We start from the raw sequence: 21,103 nt of genomic DNA, 5'->3' as shown, positions 1-21,103 counted from the left end.
GTTTCTGCCCCGTACAATGCTATTGGCACAATCACTCCTTCATATAACCTCCTCTTAGCATCCATTCCCAGATGTCTATCTCTCATTAAACTTTTCAATCCACCAAGGCATTTATCTTGCCTCTTTCAATCTACATTCTTCCTCCACCTCCACTCCTCCCTTCCCTGCCACATTAGCACCCAAGTATCTAAAACTATCCACTCTCTCCAGTCTTTCACCCTTAATGCTTACTTCCAGCCTACTGTCACTCTCTCCCCTTGTACATCTCATCACCTTACTTTTACCCACATTTATCTTCAGCTTCCTTCTTTCATATGCCTTCTCAAACTCTGTCACTAACTTCCTCAATCCCTCCTCTGATCCTGCTACAAGCGCAGTGTCTTCAGCAAACGACAGCTGGCTCACCTCCCACTTTTCTCCATTTTCTTTAATCATCTCCAACCCATGACCTACTACCCTCGCATTTACCTCTCGCACCACCCCGTACATGTAAAGATTGAACAGCCAGGGCAACATAACACATCCCTGATGAAGTCCCACCTTTACCTCAAACCATTCATTCTCTCCATTTCTAATCCTAACACAAGCTCTACTACTTTCTTGACTGCTGTTAACAGCTTTCCTCCTATCCCATATATCTGCAGTACCTCCTACAGTGCCTTTCTGCCTACCCTGTCATAAGCCTTTTCCAGATCCATAAAAGCCCAAAAAACATCCTTACCTTCCCCTATAGCTTTCTCACATATCTGTCTTACCTCAAAAATCTGATCTACACAACCCCTACTTGTCCTAAACCCACACTGTTCCTCACCAATTACTCCCTCTGTTCCTCTCCTAATCCTCTCAATCAAGAGCCTCCCATAAGCCTCCCATAAGCCTCCCCAACTACACTCAACAAGCTGATCCCTCTGAAACTACTACACTCACACTTGTCCCCCTTTCCTTTGTAAAGTGGAACTACACAGGCACTCCTCCAGTCCTCCGGCACTCTACCCCCTCTTAAACAAACATTAGATAACCTCACCAGCCAGTCCACCATAGCTGTACCTCCTTTCTTCAGACATTCTGCATGGCATCCATGCAGACCAGGTGCCTTACCTGCTTTCATCATCTTAACAGCTGCTTTCACTTCATCCTTCCCTATTTCTCCTTCATTTTCCTCACTCATCACTCTCATTTTCTTGGCAATTCCCACTGCAACTACCTTTCCCTCCCTATCTTCCTTCACATTTAGCAACTCCCTAAAATACTCTGCCCACCTTCCTCTCACTGCCTTCTCTTCCATTATCATCTCTCTATCTGCACCTTTTACCTTTTCTTCTCTACTTGATTCGCCTCCTCTTTCTCTTTTATTTTCCTTCCAAAATATATTTTTGTTGCTTTCAAAACTTTGTCATATTCTTACCCCATTTCACATCTGCTCTGTTCTTTGCCTCCTTTATCTTATGCTTAACTTCCCTTCTCTTTACTTTGTACCTCTCATACGATTCCCTCGTCCTACTTTCCAGCCAATCTATGAAAGCCTGCTTCTTCTCTTCTACACATTTCTTTGCTTTGCTTCCTCATCCCACCACTCTCTACCCTTCTATTTCCTCCCGCCCACCTTGTTCCACACACCATCTTTGCACACCTTATGCCTCCCTCCTTGAGCCATCCCCATTCCTCCTCCACTCCTAGTTCTACTCTATCCTTTACTGCCTCCCACTCCTCTTTCAGGTTCTTTTTATACTCTCCTTTTTTTCCCCTCATTTAAGCAGTTCACTCTAAGTACCTCCCCACCTTCTGCCCTTTTCCTCTTTCTCCACCTATTCTCCACTCTCAATTTACCTTCCACCTGGAAAGGATCTGATATTCCCCCCTCCCCTTAGAGCATGTACATCCTTAACTCTTCCTACCATACTCCTGGTCACCACTATACAGTCCATTAACACTCTATCTGCCACCCTTCTATGCACTACCCTCTCTCATGTGTACTTATGCTTGACTTTCTTCCTAAACACTGTACATGCTATTATCAACTCTCTTTCAAGACACATCTCCACCATCGTTTCTCCACTACGATTTTTACCTGGAACTCCATACTTCCCGATCACTCCGTCTATTGGTTCCTTTCCTACCCAAGCATTAAGGTCTCCCAATACAACTACATTGACATTTCTCCCTAATCCCTCTATGCACTCATTTATATCTACCCAAAAAGCCTCCCTTTCCTCTACGCTCTTCTCACTACCAACTCCATCCGCACTTACAAAAACCCACGTCTCCCTTCCCAGCTTCACCTTCATCCACATCAACCTTGATGAAACCTCCTTCCACTCCACTACCCGCTTAATTATCTCTTCACTTACTAGTATAGCCACCCCTTTTCTCACTCATCCCCTCTTCACTCCTGAGTACCTCCCAGCTACACTCCCAAACTCACAGATGCCCTTTCCTTTCATTTCAGTTTCACTCAAACCGGCACATCTTTCTTCTCACAAACATACTGCCTATCTCTTCCCTTTTACTCTCATCTGTACCACATCCACACACAATAAAAAACCCAAACCTTAGGGTACTGGTTAGAAAACTTCCAGACCCTCTTATGGCTTTCCTTCTTTTGTAGGAATGTCCCCTTTTGGGGCTACAGGTAGCATGACTCCTAAACCCATCCCCGTCCCGTTTTTTGTCGCCTTTTACAACTCAAGTGGAAAGATTTGGTGGTAGCATTCTCTTCCCCCACCACAGGGTCGGCAAAAAAAAGGAAATGAATATTCAGAGAAATGGTACAGGACAGTAACAAGGGGTTGGGGGACAGCATAACGGAGGGATAGTCGTAGTATAAAAGTGTCATCATTTCTCTATGAACAGAGTTTTCCTCCATCACAGACAAAATGATGTGTGACTCTGGTCCATAGGGGTGCCCCATATAGACCCTAAAGTATGAACTGCATGCTACTTTGCAACAATAACATGCAGCCAATACCCCAGATGGGGTGAAGGAATACCCCAGACGGGGTAAACATCGAAAAATCTATTCCCCATGAGGGAGAGACTGGATAGGTTAGATATGGTCAGAACAGGAGAATACTGTGCTTGATTTATCTTTTATTTGAACAATGTTGTCATATATCTCACTAATCACTGACTTTGCATGCTTCTCAAAATCGCAATACTTATTTCCTAATGCAGCCTCCATATGGGGGTGGGGGTTTAGTACAGACAAGTGATTTCCAATTGAAATGGCACCACCGATGAGGTCAAATCAACAGGAAAACTGTTGGGAAAAAATTGCCTGTTGGGTATTTTCTGAATGTTAGGATTTATACCCCTGAATGCAATGTAACTTTGGATAATACAATATGTTTTTTCCACCTAATTTACCTCAAGTTCATTGAGGGAAGATCTTGTAGACCAGTAAGATAATATTATCTGAAGTCAGGTATGACATGAGTGCAAATGTTCATTGTGATTTTATTCTTGGTTAGAATCTAATTGGATTGCGGATCCTGTTTACCATGTGTATTTTATCCAAACTGCACTAAGTAATTGTCTTGGCTGACATCCCATAAATGTCAATAAAACTGATATCTATCACCAAGACATGATGATCAGGAGAGGTATGTAGCAATATCTTTGGGTAGCATGAACTATTGAATGGCCAGAAGTTGCAGTGTCAAGCAAAAAAATTGCCAGGAGAACCTTCTATTCATAACAAGGTCTGTATTTCTGTCACAGGATGAAGTTTATGGATTCCCTAGGCACCAAGAACTCAAGTTTAAATGCCAGTAGAGGAAAACTATTGACAGCAGTAACGTGATACATGCTTGTCAGGCACTGACAAGATCAGAGGTCTCCAAAGTGGTTGATATCAATCTATGGCAGTCAAAGCAAGTTATTTTACCTATGTGCATTACCTTGCATTTACTTGTGCTAAATTTCATTAGTGACTTATCAGACCATTGCTGTAATTTATCTAAATCTTGAATATCTAATTGGTTTAAGTGATCATTTGCCATTCCGCTTAATTTTGTATCATCAGCAAATTTGGAAACAATAGAGTTTAGTCCGTGGTCTATATCATACTATGAATAGAAGTGGCCAAAGAATGGAACCCTGAGGAACTCCACTCGTAACATTTTTCCAACCAGAAGTATTTTCTATTCAAAAGAACTCTCGATCATTGAACCAATTACTTGTCCAACTTAATAGGCTACCATTTATTCCGTGTGAAGCTAATTTAGTAAGTAGTCTTTCGTGTGGGACGGTATCAAAAGCTTTTGCAAAGTCTAGATATATTAAATCTATATTGTTTCTTGACATAATTCGAGATAACTGTGTTGTAGAATTCAAGTAAGTTAGTCACGCAAGAACGTTTCCGTCTGAAACCATGCTGGCTATCATTTATCAAACAGTTACTTTCTTAATGATGTTTGATAGCATCTCTGATGATAATTTCCATTAATTTTTCCTACTATTGAAGTCAAACTTATAGGCCTTTAGTTATTTGGATTCTTTTTGTTGCCTTCAGATATGATGGATTTCTAGAAAATAATTTCTAATGGAACAGCAATCTCATTTTTCATTTCCTTTAAGATTCTTGGATGCCAACCGTCATGTCCTGGTGTGTTATTAACTTTGAGTTTCTCTATACACCAAACGTGGTGGTCTGAAACTTTGCCACAGTTAACTTGGCGATGTGTCAAACGTGATCCTCTTGTTAGATACCTAGGGGCATTGTTATAACCACCAAGGATCACTAGTCTCCCTTTGCACATATTGGCCATTGCCATCCAGCTAATGATGTTGCAGTTGACAAACCGAACCAGATCTTCACTTTTGTGAGTGCCAGTGTTGCTGATGCAGTGAACGCTTGTTTACCAGCCGCTGATACATGCAAGCGTGTGCTGAGGAGGGCCCGTGCCAGTAACCGTCCCAAAGAGCCCCAGCCTCTTCATGAACTTATCATTAGTGGTAAATGGGCTGTGACAGCAGGCGACTCTCCAATTCAGTTCCTCCTACATGAAAGTGGCCCCGATTCTGATGAGCGTGTCATCATCTTTGCCACAGAAGAACATCTCCAGTAGCTAGCAGCAGCAGCAACAGCAGCAGATACTTGGTGCATGGATGGCAACTTGGCCATGTCCCCGTCAGTCTTCATGCAACTGTATGTTATCCAGGGAAGAGTTGATAGTGTTTTCCTACCCCTCACCTATGCCCTTCTTCAACGGAAGATTGCCAATGACCGCGTAGGCAGTGTTGCACCCATCACCTTTCGCCGTGTTCCTGCAATGTTTCCGCCCGAACTGTGGAACATGCATGGAGTCACTTTGGATAATCAACCCCGTACCAACAACATCAGTGAGGGAGGGCTGGAACAACAAGTTTTCATCCCTTGTTGGCCACCATCATCCATCCATCTGGAAGTTAGTAGAGTGCCTGAAAGCCGAATGTGCCAGAGTCACCACAGTGTTGCTCCAGACTAGAAATGGGTGTCCGGCCAAGGAAGCGTACCAAGCAGGTGTGCATGGAGCTTCAGTCTCGGTTACGCAACCTTTGTGAAGATAGGGTCTCTCACAAGAAGACCATTCCTCAGTTCCTCAGAGGGCTTAGCCATAATATTCGTGGTGGGCAACCCAACATCTAAACATGAACAGACTCTGATGCACAAATGGTAAACAATATTGTGACTTATTAATGATTATTTTTCGGTAATGTGTGATATATGAATTGTGACATTTGCCACATTTTAAGTAATGAAAATTATTCAAATTAAATCATCATTATTTTATCGGCTCAATAAACTTCCCAGATTATTTAAAGTTGATCATTTAGTGATAATGAGTCATTTGACCGAAACGTCTAGGTCCGAATGATCCGGTCCGAAACGCCCTACAATTCTCAAACGTCACGTGATGACCCACAGTGGACAGAAAAAATTGAATGTGACCTGTGTGATGCAGTTTTCTCCCGAGAGGATCATCTCAAATGTCACGTGATGAACCATAGTGGAGAGAAGCCTTTCAAGTGTGACTTGTTTGATGCAGCTTACTCAGAAAAGAGTGCTCTCAAGTATCACATAATGACCCACACTGGAGAAAAGCCTTTCAAATGTGACATGTGATGCAGCTTACTCAGAAAATAGTGCTCTTAAATGTCACATAATGACCCACACTGGAGAGAAGCCTACACCGGTGTTGGGTTTTGGTATCGAAACCTGGGGCAATGCACGCATGTGTAGTATAAATATTTGAGAAATTGTGCTTGTCCGTCTGTCTGCTTGAGTGCCATGGTATGTATGCCACGAAACTTCGACGATACGGAACCAATCGTTGCCAAAATTGAAACCTAGATTGGTCGTTATACTTATGGATTAATTATAATAATCATGCCAAATTACAGCAAACAGGATTGGCTCTCTCCGTTTGCTAAGTGTTGGAAAGCACTTGTTAAGAGGCAGTTGGATGTGCCAAATGAGATCATACATGTTATTTTGTTTATTTCTCAGTACTTCATGTAACATGTGCGTTTCTCGTGATGTGTTTCCGCGTATTTCGACAAGTTTGAACTTTTTATGATAAATTCCACCTGGTGCCATTTCTGCCCAAATTCACTCGTTTGTTCGCTTTTCATGTAGGGTGTGTGTGTGGGGGGGGTGTATCTCGGCAAATTGAAACTAATAAAGGATTCGCATGAATCACACAAACATTGATTTCTGATATCCTTGATTATTGGATGGGCGAAAATATCACCAAGATTTTTTGTTTCCAGTTATGTGTGCTATTGTATATCATAGTTCTCTTCGTAATATTTATTCATTCACTCCCGTGGTTTGCTGTTTTTCACTTTACCAGTAACTTAGAATATTGAATCTTAGGCCACATAAAATTGGTGATTGCCTTTTAAAAAAGATAAAAGTGGAAATGAGTGTTTTTATTGTATATATTTTCTTTCACAAAAAATCTAGAGTTGATCATTTCATGAGATCTTAGGATTTACATTAGAAATACCCTCGCAATAGAAAAGTAAGTTTACAACCTGGACCTGTAAGATTCACCTAAACATCTGTCTTCTTTCTGGAACAATAAACCCAAGTGACATGTACAATCGCGGTTTTATTATCATTATTCTTATTATTGTTGCGTCAAAACTACCAGTACTTTCTCCCACCGATTGATTAGGCAGCAAATTTATATATTTAAAAGATATGTATATATATAATATATATACATATAGGTGGTGTAAAAAGGTGCATAGACCAATATACCTGGGCACTAGGAGCACATTGATAGACTCGACAAAAAGTGAGAGGGTACTGGGTGAACAAAGGCCACAGTGTGTATAAACGTGATTTAATTTATCTCCTTTTTCGTTCAAGTGTGTAGTCCACATGTCCAACTAAGTAATCCGTGACCAATGTTAACGGTGGTGGTTGATGGCGAGCAGTTTGGATACATAGGTGGGCACCTATTCGAGGGCTGGGACAATGTAACCGGTGTGGATGTAATGTGCACATATCCCATTTTCATGAGTGATTTTAATAATCAATTTTACTGTTCTTTTTTAGGTCAGGAGAGAAACCATTTCAGTGTGACCTGTGTGATTACCCTTTCTCACAAAAGGGTGATCTCAAACAACACATGGCGCACACAGGAGAGAAGCCATTCCAGTGTGACCTGTGCAATAAAGCTTTTTCACAAGGGTAATCTCAAATGTCACATGATGAACCACACATGAGAGAAGCCATTCCAGTGTGACCTGTGCATTAAAGCTTTTTCACGTAAGGCTGATCTCAAATGTGACATGATGACCCACACAGGAGAGAAGCCATTTCAGTGTGACCTGTGTGATTCTGCTTTCCCACGAAAGGCTGATATCAAACTTCACATGATGACCCACACAGGAGAGAAGCCATTCCAGTGTGACCAGTGCAATAAAGCTTTTTCACGTAAGGGTCATCTCAATTTTCACATGAAGACCCACATAGGAGAGAAGCCATTCCAGTGTGACCTGTGCAATAAAGCTTTTTCACATAAGGCTGATCTCAAACGTCACATGATGATCCACACGGGAGAGAAGCCATTTCAGTGTGACCTGTGTGATTCAGCTTTCTCACTAAATAGTCATCTGAAACGTCACATGATGACCCACACGGGAGAGAAGCCATTTCAGTGTGACCTGTGTGATTCTGCTTTCTCGCTAAAGGGTGATCTCAAACTTCACATGATGACCCACACAGGAGAGAAACCATTTCAGTGTGACCTGTGTGATTCTGCTTTCCCACGAAAGGCTGATCTCAAACTTCACATGATGACCCACACAGGAGAGAAGCCATTTCAGTGTGACCTGTGTGATTCTGCTTTCCCACGAAAGGCTGATCTCAAACTTCACATGATGACCCACACAGGAGAGAAGCCATTTCAGTGTGACCTGTGTGATTCTGCTTTCCGCCGAAAGGGTAATCTCAACCTTCACGTGATGACCCACACAGGAGAGAAGCCATTCCAGTGTGACCAGTGCAATGAAGCTTTTTCACGTAAGGGTAGTCTCAAAGTACACATGATGACCCACACGGGAGAGAAGCCATTTCAGTGTGACCTGTGTGATTCTGCTTTCCCACGAAAGGCTGATATCAAACTTCACATCATGACCCACACAGGAGAGAAGCCATTCCAGTGTGACCAGTGCAATAAAGATTTTTCACGTAAGGGTAGTCTCAAAGTTCACATGATGACCCACACAGGAGAGAAGCCATTTCAGTGTGACCTGTGTGATTCTGCTTTCCCACGAAAATGTGATCTCAAACTTCACATGAAGACCCACACAGGAGAGAAACCATTTCAGTGTGACCTGTGTGATTCTGCTTTCCCACGAAAGGGTGATCTCAAACTTCACATGATGACCCACACAGGAGAGAAGCCATTCCAGTGTGACCCGTGCAATAAAGCTTTTTCAAGTAAGGGTCATTTCAATTTTCACATGAAGACCCACACAGGAGAAAAGCCATTTCAGTGTGACCTGTGTGATTCTGCTTTCCCACGAAAATGTGATCTCAAAGTTCACATGATGACGCACACGGGAGAGAAGCCATTTCAGTGTGACCTGTGTGATTCTGCTTTCCCACGAAACGCTGATCTCAACCTTCACATGATGACCCACACAGGAGAGAAGCCATTTCAGTGTGACCTGTGTGATTCTGCTTTCCGCCGAAAGGCTAATCTCAACCTTCACGTGATGACCCACACAGGAGAGAAGCCATTCCAGTGTGACCTGTGCAATAAAGCTTTTTCACGTAAGGGTCATCTCAAAGTTCACATGATGACCCACACGGGAGAGAAGCCATTTCAGTGTGACCTGTGTGATTCTGCTTTCCCACGAAAGGCTGATCTCAAACTTCACATCATGACCCACACAGGAGAGAAGCCATTTCAGTGTGACCTGTGTGATTCTGCTTTCCCACGAAAGGCTGATCTCAAACTTCACATCATGACCCACACAGGAGAGAAGCCATTCCAGTGTGACCAGTGCAATAAAGCTTTTTCACGTAAGGGTCATCTCAATTTTCACATGAAGACCCACACAGGAGAGAAGCCATTTCAGTGTGACCTGTGTGATTCTGCTTTCCCACGAAAATGTGATCTCAAAGTTCACATGATGACGCACACGGGAGAGAAGCCATTTCAGTGTGACCTGTGTGATTCTGCTTTCCCACGAAACGCTGATCTCAAACTTCACATGATGACCCACACAGGAGAGAAACCATTTCAGTGTGACCTGTGTGATTCTCCTTTCCCACAAAATGCTAATCTCAAAGTTCACATGATGACCCACACAGGAGAGAAGCCATTCCAGTGTGACCAGTGCAATAAAGCTTTTTCAAGTAAGGGTCATCTGAAAAGTCACATGGTGACCCACACGGGAGAGAAGCCATTTCAGTGTGACCTGTGTGATTCTGCTTTCCCATGAAAGGTTGATCTCAAACGTCACATGATGACCCACACGGGAGAGAAACCATTTCAGTGTTACCTGTGTGATTCTGCTTTCTCAGGAAAGGATGGTCTCAGACGTCACATGATGATCCACACAGGAGAGAAGCCATTTCACTGTGGCCTGTGTGATTCTGCTTTCCGGCGAAAGGCTTGTCTCAAACATTACATGATGACCCACACAGGAGAGAAGCCCTTTCAGTGTGACCTGTGTGATTCTGCTTTCCCACAAAAGGGTGATCTCACACTTCACATGATGACCCACACAGGAGAGAGGCCATTTCAGTGTTACCTGTGTGATTCTGCTTCCTCACGAAAGGCTGATCTCAGACGTCACTTGATGACCCACACGGGAGAGAAACCATTCCAGTGTGGTATGTGTGATTATGCTTCCTCACGAAAGGCTCTCAAACTTCACATGATGACCCACACAGGAGAGACGCCATTTCAGTGTGACCTGTGTGATTCTGCTTTCCGACAAAAGGGTCATCTCATAATTCACATGATGACCCACACAGGAGAGAAGCCATTCCGATGTGACCTGTGTGATTCTGCTTTCCTACGAAAGGCTGATCTCAGAATTCACACGATGATCCACACAGGAGAGAAGCCATTCCGGTGTGACCTGTGTGATTCTGCTTTCCAACGAAAGGTTGATCACAAACGTCACATGATGACTCACACAGGAGAAAAGCCATTCCATTGTGGTATGTGTGATTATGCTTCCTCACGAAAGGGTGATCTCAAATGTCACATGATCTCCCACACAGGAGAGACGCCGTTTCAGTGTGACCTGTGTGATTCTGCTTTCCCACGAAAGGGTGATCTGAAACGTCACATGATGACCCACGAAGGAGAGAAGCCACTTTATTGAGACCTGTCTGATTCTCCTTTCCCACGAAAGGGTGTTCTCTATTTTAGCGCACATGACGAAAATACCAAATCAGGAATTATCATTGGGTTTTATCTTAGGGTTCTTATAATATGCAGCGAAGAGTATTTACAAGATGAAATTATATACATAATCGCTGCATTCAGGAACCAAAGGTACCCCGAGGGCATGTTAGGGACGTCACTACGGAAAGCCACTAAAATCAGACGGAGGAAAGAAAGTGAAGAGAGGGCAGATTTACGATACGTTGTGGTTCCTTACTCTGGCCTCTCTCACATGCTTTCCAAAACGTTGAGACAGGCAGGACTTCTCTCACAGGGAAGAAAATAGGACACTTGGTCACATACAAAACCAAGACGAACCGTGACAATAACATCATATACAAAATTCACTGCAATGACTGCGACACTGCATACTACGGAGAAACATACAGAGGACAACAGGCTCTGGGAACACAAATCGGACATTAGACACCACCGAGAAACAAACGCTCTAATTATCCACATAGACACAGAGGGACACCTACCAAACTGTGCGGGATCCACCATTCTAGCCAAAGGACTACACAAGAAACAATGGAAAATAATTGAATCACTTTACATTGCCAACCACAAAAACACAAACAAGAGAACTGGTGACTTAAAATGGACAAAATCTACCGCGACACTTGCCCTCCGAGAATGGCTTCCCAGACTCTAAGTAGACACCTATTTCCCACTTCTGCCTACCCTTTCCAGCTTTCCTCTTATACCATGCTACTATACCTTATTTCACATGCCACCAGTTCACGTATCCTCCATTATTTCTACTTTGTTCCTTCACCACTTAATGTTTTCATCATAATCCTCACTATTCTCTTCTTTTTATCATGACTATTTTGTTGTATTCCAAATATTATTAATCATTATTTATTTTCAACATTTATTATTATCCTAATTATTTTTGTTATTGTTATCACTGTTACAAATACTATTAATATTTTCATTGTTATTATTAGTGTTGTCATCATATGTACCACTTGCCAAGCATTAGCATTATGATCACATTTGCCACAATGAATATGTAATGTTCACACTTGTCACCAACTATGGTAACACAGGGAGGTAGTGAAGTCCTCCCCATGTATAAAATGCCCACAGCCTGTTTGTACAAAATTCCTTTGAAAAGGCATAGCTGCGAAATTAGTCAGGAATAAACTCTAGACTAAGACTCCCGTGTTTCCTACGCTTACATGAATATATATATATATATATATATATATATATATATATATATATATGTGTGTGTGTGTGTGTAAGTGTTGCCACTGTCGCCGGCCTTATAAAATCCACCATATGGATGTGGCGACTCACTTCTGTTCGGGAAAATGAACTGAATGAATGAATCCCCGAAAGGACATAAAATACAAGATCCTACGGGAGCTTAGTAGTGACGTGATCTTACGTGAACCAACGAACTTTCTCCTCCACCGTTACACCAGATTCTTTTTTTCAAGTCTTTACGGCATAATGACCTCGAGTCTGCATAATTCTCACACAAAGGAATGTCATCTCCGCAATACACGCGAACTCCCAGACTCGTATTTAATCAATATTTTTGTTGCTTACACAAGGCTTCTGCTCTCTTTTCTACCTATTGCAAGAAGGTAGTGACAGGTTACTACATGTATGTTATGTTTTACATGAGACTAAGACGGGAATTCCACCCATGCAGGCAGTCCAGGTGTGTATGTACTGTACGTATGTACTATACAAGATAATTTGATAAGATAAGAAATGTGAAAGTTTGTATGCATGTACTATATAAAATAATGCTTTTAGAATGAAAAACATTGTATACAAAGATTCTTAACACTAATACAACAGTCGGCAGACCATTACGGCATAGCTACTGTATTGTGTTGTTTTTCTCTCCTCCCTCATTTTCATCTCGAATCGTTGATAGCTATTGATAAAAAGGTTGATATGAAAAGACTCTTAAACCCCTAATACATATACATAATATATAAAGATCTCTTATACGATATTTTGTAACCATTTTTGTGACATCACTATGTTAATATTAACGAGGCCATAGAACATTTTGAAAAAAAGTCAAATTAAATGAGCCCGCATTCTACGTTAGGATAGACGTTCCTCATAGGGTATCATACTACGAGGACGGTGTTTGCACTGAAGCTGATATAGTAGATTGACCTAGGGTCCCATGACATGGCAGCCAGGGGAGGTGAGATGTCAGCCGTTTGATTGCAGTTACGTTGATATAAATGAAGCAAAAATACTAGGACAGAAAGAGAAGAAGCTAAAATACCAATAGCACCTGGTGTTCCCAGGAGGTCACACATCCAAGTACTAACCAGACCCAACGCTGGTTAACTTCGCTCATCGACCTGTGCGTCCTCAGTGTTCCAACATTTTGAAGCTGAAAGCAGGAAATTGTTTAAATCCCCAGGCACACTTAGTCCCATTTTCACAAGCGCCCGTATCAAAAGCCCAAAGACTGACTAATAGTGACCAGTCCAAGATTGCCCCTTTACTGGCTGCTTTCTCTTCCCAACTCCTTACCTTTCAGTATTATATGGACCAATTACCTATCTCTGTAGCGGTAGGCACTGGGGCAGAATGTGTAATAATTAATAAAGCATATTCTGCTCTCAAGAATTTGTACAAGGTACCATACCTACCTTCTTGTAGTGCTTTGCAAGCTGCACAAGGCTCTCCCTAGTCTATTCTTGGATTTATTTGCACTGTCTCTAAGTCGTTGATACTTTAGCAACTCATGTTATAGATATATCTCCTCGACACCGTATAGTTACTTTCGACAACAATGCAATTTCTGCAATGGACAGGCCAGTCGTTAATGGTGACATTATCCAGGATTTATCTCCTATCATAGCAGCTTCAATTCAATCGTCTACACACGCAAGTGACACAGCTCATTCAGCCTCTCAGTATGAGACATATGTAAGTAACGCTGATTTCCCTGAGGTAAGAGACTGTCTCATTGAACTGTTAGCGACACATCGTCAATCTCTGGCCTTAGCCGGGGAACGACTAGGAATTACGGATTGTGTTGTCTATAACATTGATCTTAAACCAGGGGTGCGCTCAGGGTACGTATCTTCTTACAGGTTGCCTCATTCTCGTAGACTTGTACCTCAATCTCTAACTGACGAGTTGTTGAGTGGGGGTGTCATCCAAGAGTCTCGTTCCTACTGGAACTCCCCGTTCCTTGTTGTGCATATGAGGAGTGGGTCATTTCGCCTTGTTTTGGATTATAGGCGTGTCAGCGATGTCACAGTTCCAGGTCATTACCCTTTGCCTGTGTTGTGTGATCTTCAGTCCATAGGAACAGGTAACACAATGTTCACCACCTTGGACCCAAAGGCTGGCTTTTGGCAGATTCCTTTGGAAGAAAAGCCTCGTAAGATGACGGCCTTCTCAACTCCATCAGGTCGTTAGGAATGGCTCCGTTGCCCCATGGCTTTACGGAATGCTCCTTTAACATGCCAGCGCCTTATTAACTCATGGACTAGTGGGTATTGGACTTTTTGTGTAGTTGGATGACTTGATTCTAGTTTACAAGGATGTAAAAATTCACTTCCATATGTTGTCCTTAGTCTTGCAACATTCATTTTTTAAGTCCAGCATCCAATCCGTAGGTCATGTGGTAGACAAAGACGGCGTTCATACTACAGATGATAAGATCAAAGCTGTTAGAAGTTTTCCTACACCTAAGACGGTTGAACAAGTACGCCCTTTCCTAGGATTGGCAGGATATTATCGTGCTTTTTTAAAAGACTGCTTCCATTGCATCGCCTCTATATTGTTTCTTTTGCCATAAATCGAGATGACTGTGTTGTAGAATTTGAGTAAGTTAGTCATACAAGAACGTTTCCGTCTGAATCCATGCTGGCTATCATTTATCAAACAGTTACTTTCTAAATAGTGTTCGATAGCATCTCTGATGATAACTTCCATAATTTTTTCTACGATTTAAGTCAAGCTTATAAGCCTGTAGTTATTTGGTTGATATTTGTCACCTTTTTCGAATGGGGTGAGTAACGTTAGATACCTTCTATTCTCTTGGAATATCTTCGGATATGATGGATTATTTGCAAATAATTTCTAATGGAAGAACAGTCTCATTTTTTAAATATTCTTAGATGCCAATCGTCAGGCTCTTGTGTTTTATCAATTTTGGGTTTTTCTATACATCTTTTACTTTTTCCTTTTGTTATATTTACCGTAGTAAGTTCACCCTAGACTTTTCACAGGTTTCAGTTTGAAGTTCACTTTGAGGTGTTTCGTTTACGAATACTGAGCTAAAATAGTTGTTTAGAATAGTGGGCCAATGTGATTCCTAATAACTTTTGTATCTAATGTAGCTATGGGTTTCTTTGGAATTTTCTTTGATTTTATCAGTGATATTAATTTCATATTGTCGTTCTCGTATTTCTATTGTCTTTTTTAAATTGTATTATTACATAACTTTGATAGTTATTAGGTGCACCTGAGTACTTGTATTTCTTATAAGCCTGTCTCTTTTTAGCAATACTTTTTCAGTTCCTTTGCCGAGCCATTTTGGGGGAGCCTGATTTGGGGGGGGGGCATCTGTCCTTAAACGGGATGTAAGTATGAATCATCTTAGTGAGCGTATGTTGAAATAATTTCCATAGCTGATCTACAGGTCTTTTGCTTAATTTTGCCTCCCAATCTGTAAGCTGACGTAGTCCTATTAAATGTGCTTTACTAAAATCGGGTATTCTAGATACATGGTAGAAACTCGTGATTATTTCCTTTTGGCACGTTTTGTATTTTAGCATCATACCTTACATTATAATTTTGTTCTTTATTGACACCTTACTCAATTTTGACATTTAGTCCTTCATTGACATTCAGTGCCTCATGGACATTTGCCCTATCACAGACATCTTGTCCCTCACGGTCATCCGATCTCTTATGCATACCTTGCCCCCCTACGTCACTGCGTTCCACACCGGCCACCCTTTGTTCGCTGACATTCTGTCCGGCATCCCTTCCTAAAATCATATTTTGTCCTCCACTATTATTTCATCCCGTCGTGACATTTTGTCCTCCACTATTATTTCATCCCATCGTGATATTTTGTCCTTTGACATTACATCCTAATGTAATATTTCGTCCTCTACAGACATTATATCCTAAAATGATATTTTGTCCTACACTGACATATTGCTCTACATTATTGCTATACCTTACTCTGTTTACCCCCAATACACTATTTCCCCTTCCCTTTGAGTTCCTAAAAAAAGGAACTAATTACAAACTCCCACAATGAGGTTTGTAAGAATATTTGCCTCTCCGAGTAAGGTGGATCACATCAGAAGCATAAAGGTCATGACGCCTGGAAAAGAGATACCAAGGATCAAGAAAATGGCATCCCAGTTGCGTGTACAATCGCGATATACTCTCATTGGTCCCTATGGTTCTACTGTTCCAAAACATGCCAGTGTAGATCCTCGAAAGGATCCCACAGACAACGTGACGGCTCCCACGTTCCTTCATCTCCTGAAGGAGGACCTTGTAATTCCGAACAAGTTCCTCTGATCTCACCCTACCCACATCGTTACTTTCCGTATGCACAATCGTAATCGTGTTCGTCCGCCTTTGCTGCCTAATGGTCTGGGTACAATCGACGATCCAACGGCCGGTTGACACACAAGCTTGAAATGTCGTTTGATCTTCCACTGCAGGATGCCGTCACAGCCTCGCACCATTGAGTCCCCCACCACCAAGAACTCCTGATTTTCAGCCACATCCTCCAGCAAAGCAGAACGATTGGCTACAGCCAGCGGTTGCTCCGCAGAGCGCCCGCTTACCGAACGTGGGCTCGACAAACGGGATCCCACGGAGCGCCACTCGCTCACGGCAGTAGCAGAAGTGGAAGAGGTGGAACGCTCTTTGGGTTGTGGGGAGAATTCACTCTTCTCACATAGCGCACTCTTGAGAAGACGAATTTCTCCTCGCACTTCCTAAGACTGTCCTCCAGGTTCACACAACCTTCACAAGCCATTTCGCTCCTTCGCCAATACAAACGGTAAAGAGAAAATATAAAACAACAAAAGAGAATAAAAACAGTTACTAAATAAATTGAATACACGACGCTCAATCTACTTAACTTATACTATCACTTCTACCTTTGAAGTACAGTAACAGAATACTGTTTTGATTCTAAAGCACAAGAACAGTACTCTTGTCTAAACTTCACAAGTGAACACCATGCTGATGGTTCTTTGCCCTTTTTAGCGTCATATGTTCATACGTGAACAGGGCATTCACGCATTGCTCCACATGGCCTCTTTTACACCAAGAGCTTCAACGCTTGCAGCAAGTCCTGGTTAACAATGGATTTCCCAATAAGGACGTACAAGAAGTCATCCGACGAAATATAGAGAACTACCTAAATCATGACACCGTCCCTCCCAAGAAAAGCCCCTCAATTATTCTCAATTATCTATCATGAGTACAGCTTACCGAACGGACGAACGAAAGAATCCCCAGAGAAATTGTTGAACGCGGTGTACAACCATCCGACCCTGGAGAAAAGCTGGAGCTTCGGATTTATTATAAGAATTTCAAAACGTCAAACCTCATCCTGCGAAATAACCCGACCCGTAACTCAACCCACTACGGAGGAGAAATGTCGTCTATGAATTCATCTGCCCGCACGAAGACTGTAAGCTTCGTCCTATGTTTTATATAGGAATGACGACGACTTCTCTCTCCAGAAGAATTAACGTGTCATCTACGAGCTGGAGCCCCAAAGAATTTTTTTCGAAACAACAACAACAACAACAACAACAACAACTCCTCCTGACTAGAAATATCCTGGTGGAGAATACAAAGATCATCGACACCGCACACAACTTTCATCGTTTGGAGATCCTGGAGGCCTTCCATATTCGAGAGAAGGCTCCAACAATAAATGTACAGGGAGGTACAACCTCCGTGGCTCTAGCTTCCCTGGGTGGACAAATGGCCTTCCAAGCACCCCACGGAGCGCCACGGACATAATCCTCTCTACAACTGAAAAAGGACTTTGAGGACGTCTTCCAAGATTGGGAAAGACGCATGCAGAAGTGTGTAGGTGCGAGAGGCAATTATTTTGAAGGAGACAAAGTTTTGCAAGCTTATAAAAATAGATGGTGTCTCTCCTGACGTTTTCTCATTACTTATTGAGTTGGGTGAGAGAGCAGACTAGAGTGAAATATATTGTGGAGGTGGTAAAAGAGAGGAAGTGGAATTGGGCAGGTAAGTTAGTGCGAACAACTGATGAGCGATGGAGCGATTGAGTGGACGCCGCGAGATGAGCACCTTCTCGGAGTTAGGCATGTAAAGCAGAATTTTGTTATGGTAGAAAAAATATGAAAGAGGCACATGGCTAGGACACTGTCAATGGCGTGGATGTGATGTGCATGCCTTCCATTTTATGGGTGTTTTTAAACAATTCTATTTAATTGTAGGTCTATGCTGTTAAGCATAGTGTTAAAAGGCGTTAAACACCGCCAAGTTCAATTCACTCAGGGTCCCTTAGTAAAAATATTTTCATGGTTATTAGGAACTAAAATTTCAGAAGCATCAACAACTTTAAATATAGTGAAAATTCCGCAAATGGTAAACTGATAGTTATAATAAGTGTGTACTCTGATATTATTTCACTAAAATCTAAACAAATACAAAGTGTACCGGGTATGAGTGCTGGCTATAGTATATATATTTTGCACTAGTAATATGTTCTTGTATAAAAAGTTTATATGGGAAGAGCGCGCCCATTTGAGAAACTAGTGTGGGAAATGCGCAAATGAGACCAAAGGTAACAAAATGTCCAACTTTATACTGATATCAAATAGAATTTCCACAAAGCATTACCGCACAAGTGTCACAGGGTTCCTGGAGGATGACTGGGTATGTGTATATAATGTCTGTGTTTCAACGAGCTGTAGGTCGAAGATGTTAAAGCACTACTTCTCCCATTATACTTTGTCATCTAGCTACTTCCACGTTTTCTAGAGTTCGTTGATAGCAGTTCCTGCCTGAGAATTCATTGGTTTATTCTTTTAAGTATATATTGCGGATAGATTTTTCTATTTGACAAACAAGTATTTTGCTAAATGCACAGTGTATCTTAAACAATGTGACTCACATCACTTATTTCAGTCAAATGAGTGAGAGGAACTATATAAACCTTCCTAGAGTAGGTCATGTATAGATTCAGGTCTTGTTAGTCCAAACTTGGAATGTTATCGAGTTATATTAAGATGCGATTGATATAGGCCATCCCACCCCCACCCCCAAATATCATGGCCAGATGAAAAAACGAGCGAAATTGAAGTCATTCTGGTCAGGGTGGCGTGAATGTGTATTTGCCTATTTGGCGATTTTCAGTATATTTCTAATGAAAAGTAGAATGCAATATATCATAACAGATATGGTATATCTGTCAGATGATGGCGTGTACATATGGTCTCTTTAGGTACAAAGGTACTTGAGTATGAAATGGTTTGAGTACAAAACATCCACAATCCTATTATTACTCATCTCAAAGAGTTAGATGTCAATCTTATATATTTTTCACCAGAAGGTAACTATCAAAATTTCTTTAAGAAAGTCATCCATAGATTCCATCTATTTGACAAACAACGAAGATAATACGGTGTGACCCTAGGGTCCGCAACACAATGAAGGAAAGTATTTTTTGTAACTCATGAAAAATATATATAGCTTATGATAAAAAAAATATATCACTGCAACTCTATCATCATATTTTTGATTTATGCAATTTTTTGTAACTCATGAAAAATATATATAGCTTATGATAAAAAAAATATATCACTGCAACTCTATCATCATATTTTTTATTTATGCAATGTGCAGCAATAAGTAAATATTAAATGTACTATGTTGTACTGGATAATACTGGGTATCCCGGTTTGGTATTTATAAATTTGGTTTGGTTGAGGTCCTTGGTTGAGACTCATCGTGTCTGGGGGTCCTTGGTATGGTCAAGTTTGGGAACCTCTGGTCTAAGCTACTTTTCCATGTAAAGTTTTATTTAGGCACACTTCAATCATTATGTTAACATGAGTGTTGTCCCGAAATCCCTGGAGAAGGGGGTGGTTGAGGGGCATGAGAATTCTCACACACTGGGAAATTGGTAATTGATGAAGGAGGATAGCTGCAGTTGGGAGCCAAAGTCCAGGAAATTTGAGACCCCGCTCGAACCACACACGTTCCCTTCAATTCCAGCGTGTATTTCGAAGGACCAGAGAAATGTTTCTCAAAAGAGAGGAGTAAACTCATGTAAATCACAGTCCTAGGGCTAATTAAACAGAATTTATCACACTGATTTGACTATAATTCAAGATATATCCACAGTCAGTGGCATGCAATTAATATTCAGGTTTTATCTTTGTAGCATGAACATTATTTCACAGTAATTCACTTATCAACTAAATGGGCAAGATACAACATACGTATATGGTTGGAGACTTCCTACCCGGCTAGCCCTGCGCGCTCTAAGACCTAGCTAAATATAAAGATAATACCTCTGATTATTCTCTCCTGTAATAGTGCACTGACTGGTGATGTCTTCAAATGAGTGGATGCCCTCAATTGAACAGGATGCTGTCGATATTCGTAGATTCATGCGTCACATAGGGGCGGCGGGAACTATGCCTGTCCTTAGTCGATAGCACTGGACACGTGGTAGGGTAGGGGAATCGCGCCCAAGGATTTAATTTTCCCCGATTTCGTCGATCTTTCCGCTTCATACACTCTGTAGAAGTTTGTTTTCTTGAACACGTAAGTTCCATGTATTGAATCACTGGATTGGGTTTGTCAATGAACCTCGACTAAACTTGCAGATTCTGATTTCGGGGCACGTCACGAAACACATTTCTTGTTTCGCTAAGTTTCCGATACACTGAACACGAGTCACTGCAACGTGATTAGCAATGGCGAGAGGCGGCAAACGCGCAGGTGGGGGGGGGGGTACGAAATGCAGCGGACCCTCCAACCAAAACAAATGAGAAACAAAATAAAATGGCAATGCATACGTAAATTATACCAATCATAATCACAAATTACAAGGACACAATATTGTAATAGGGTGAATTGATTTAACTAATTGAGAAGTTGAAACAATTCAATCTTAACATTATAACATCTGTGATGACTTCGATCATGAGCACACAAAGATATCTTGG

The sequence above is a fragment of the Oratosquilla oratoria genome, chromosome 30, assembly GCF_046742065.1.
Source record: "Oratosquilla oratoria isolate Oo_2021 chromosome 30, ASM4674206v1, whole genome shotgun sequence".
NCBI classification, from domain to species: domain Eukaryota; kingdom Metazoa; phylum Arthropoda; class Malacostraca; order Stomatopoda; family Squillidae; genus Oratosquilla; species Oratosquilla oratoria.
This window is presented reverse-complemented; position numbering follows the sequence as displayed.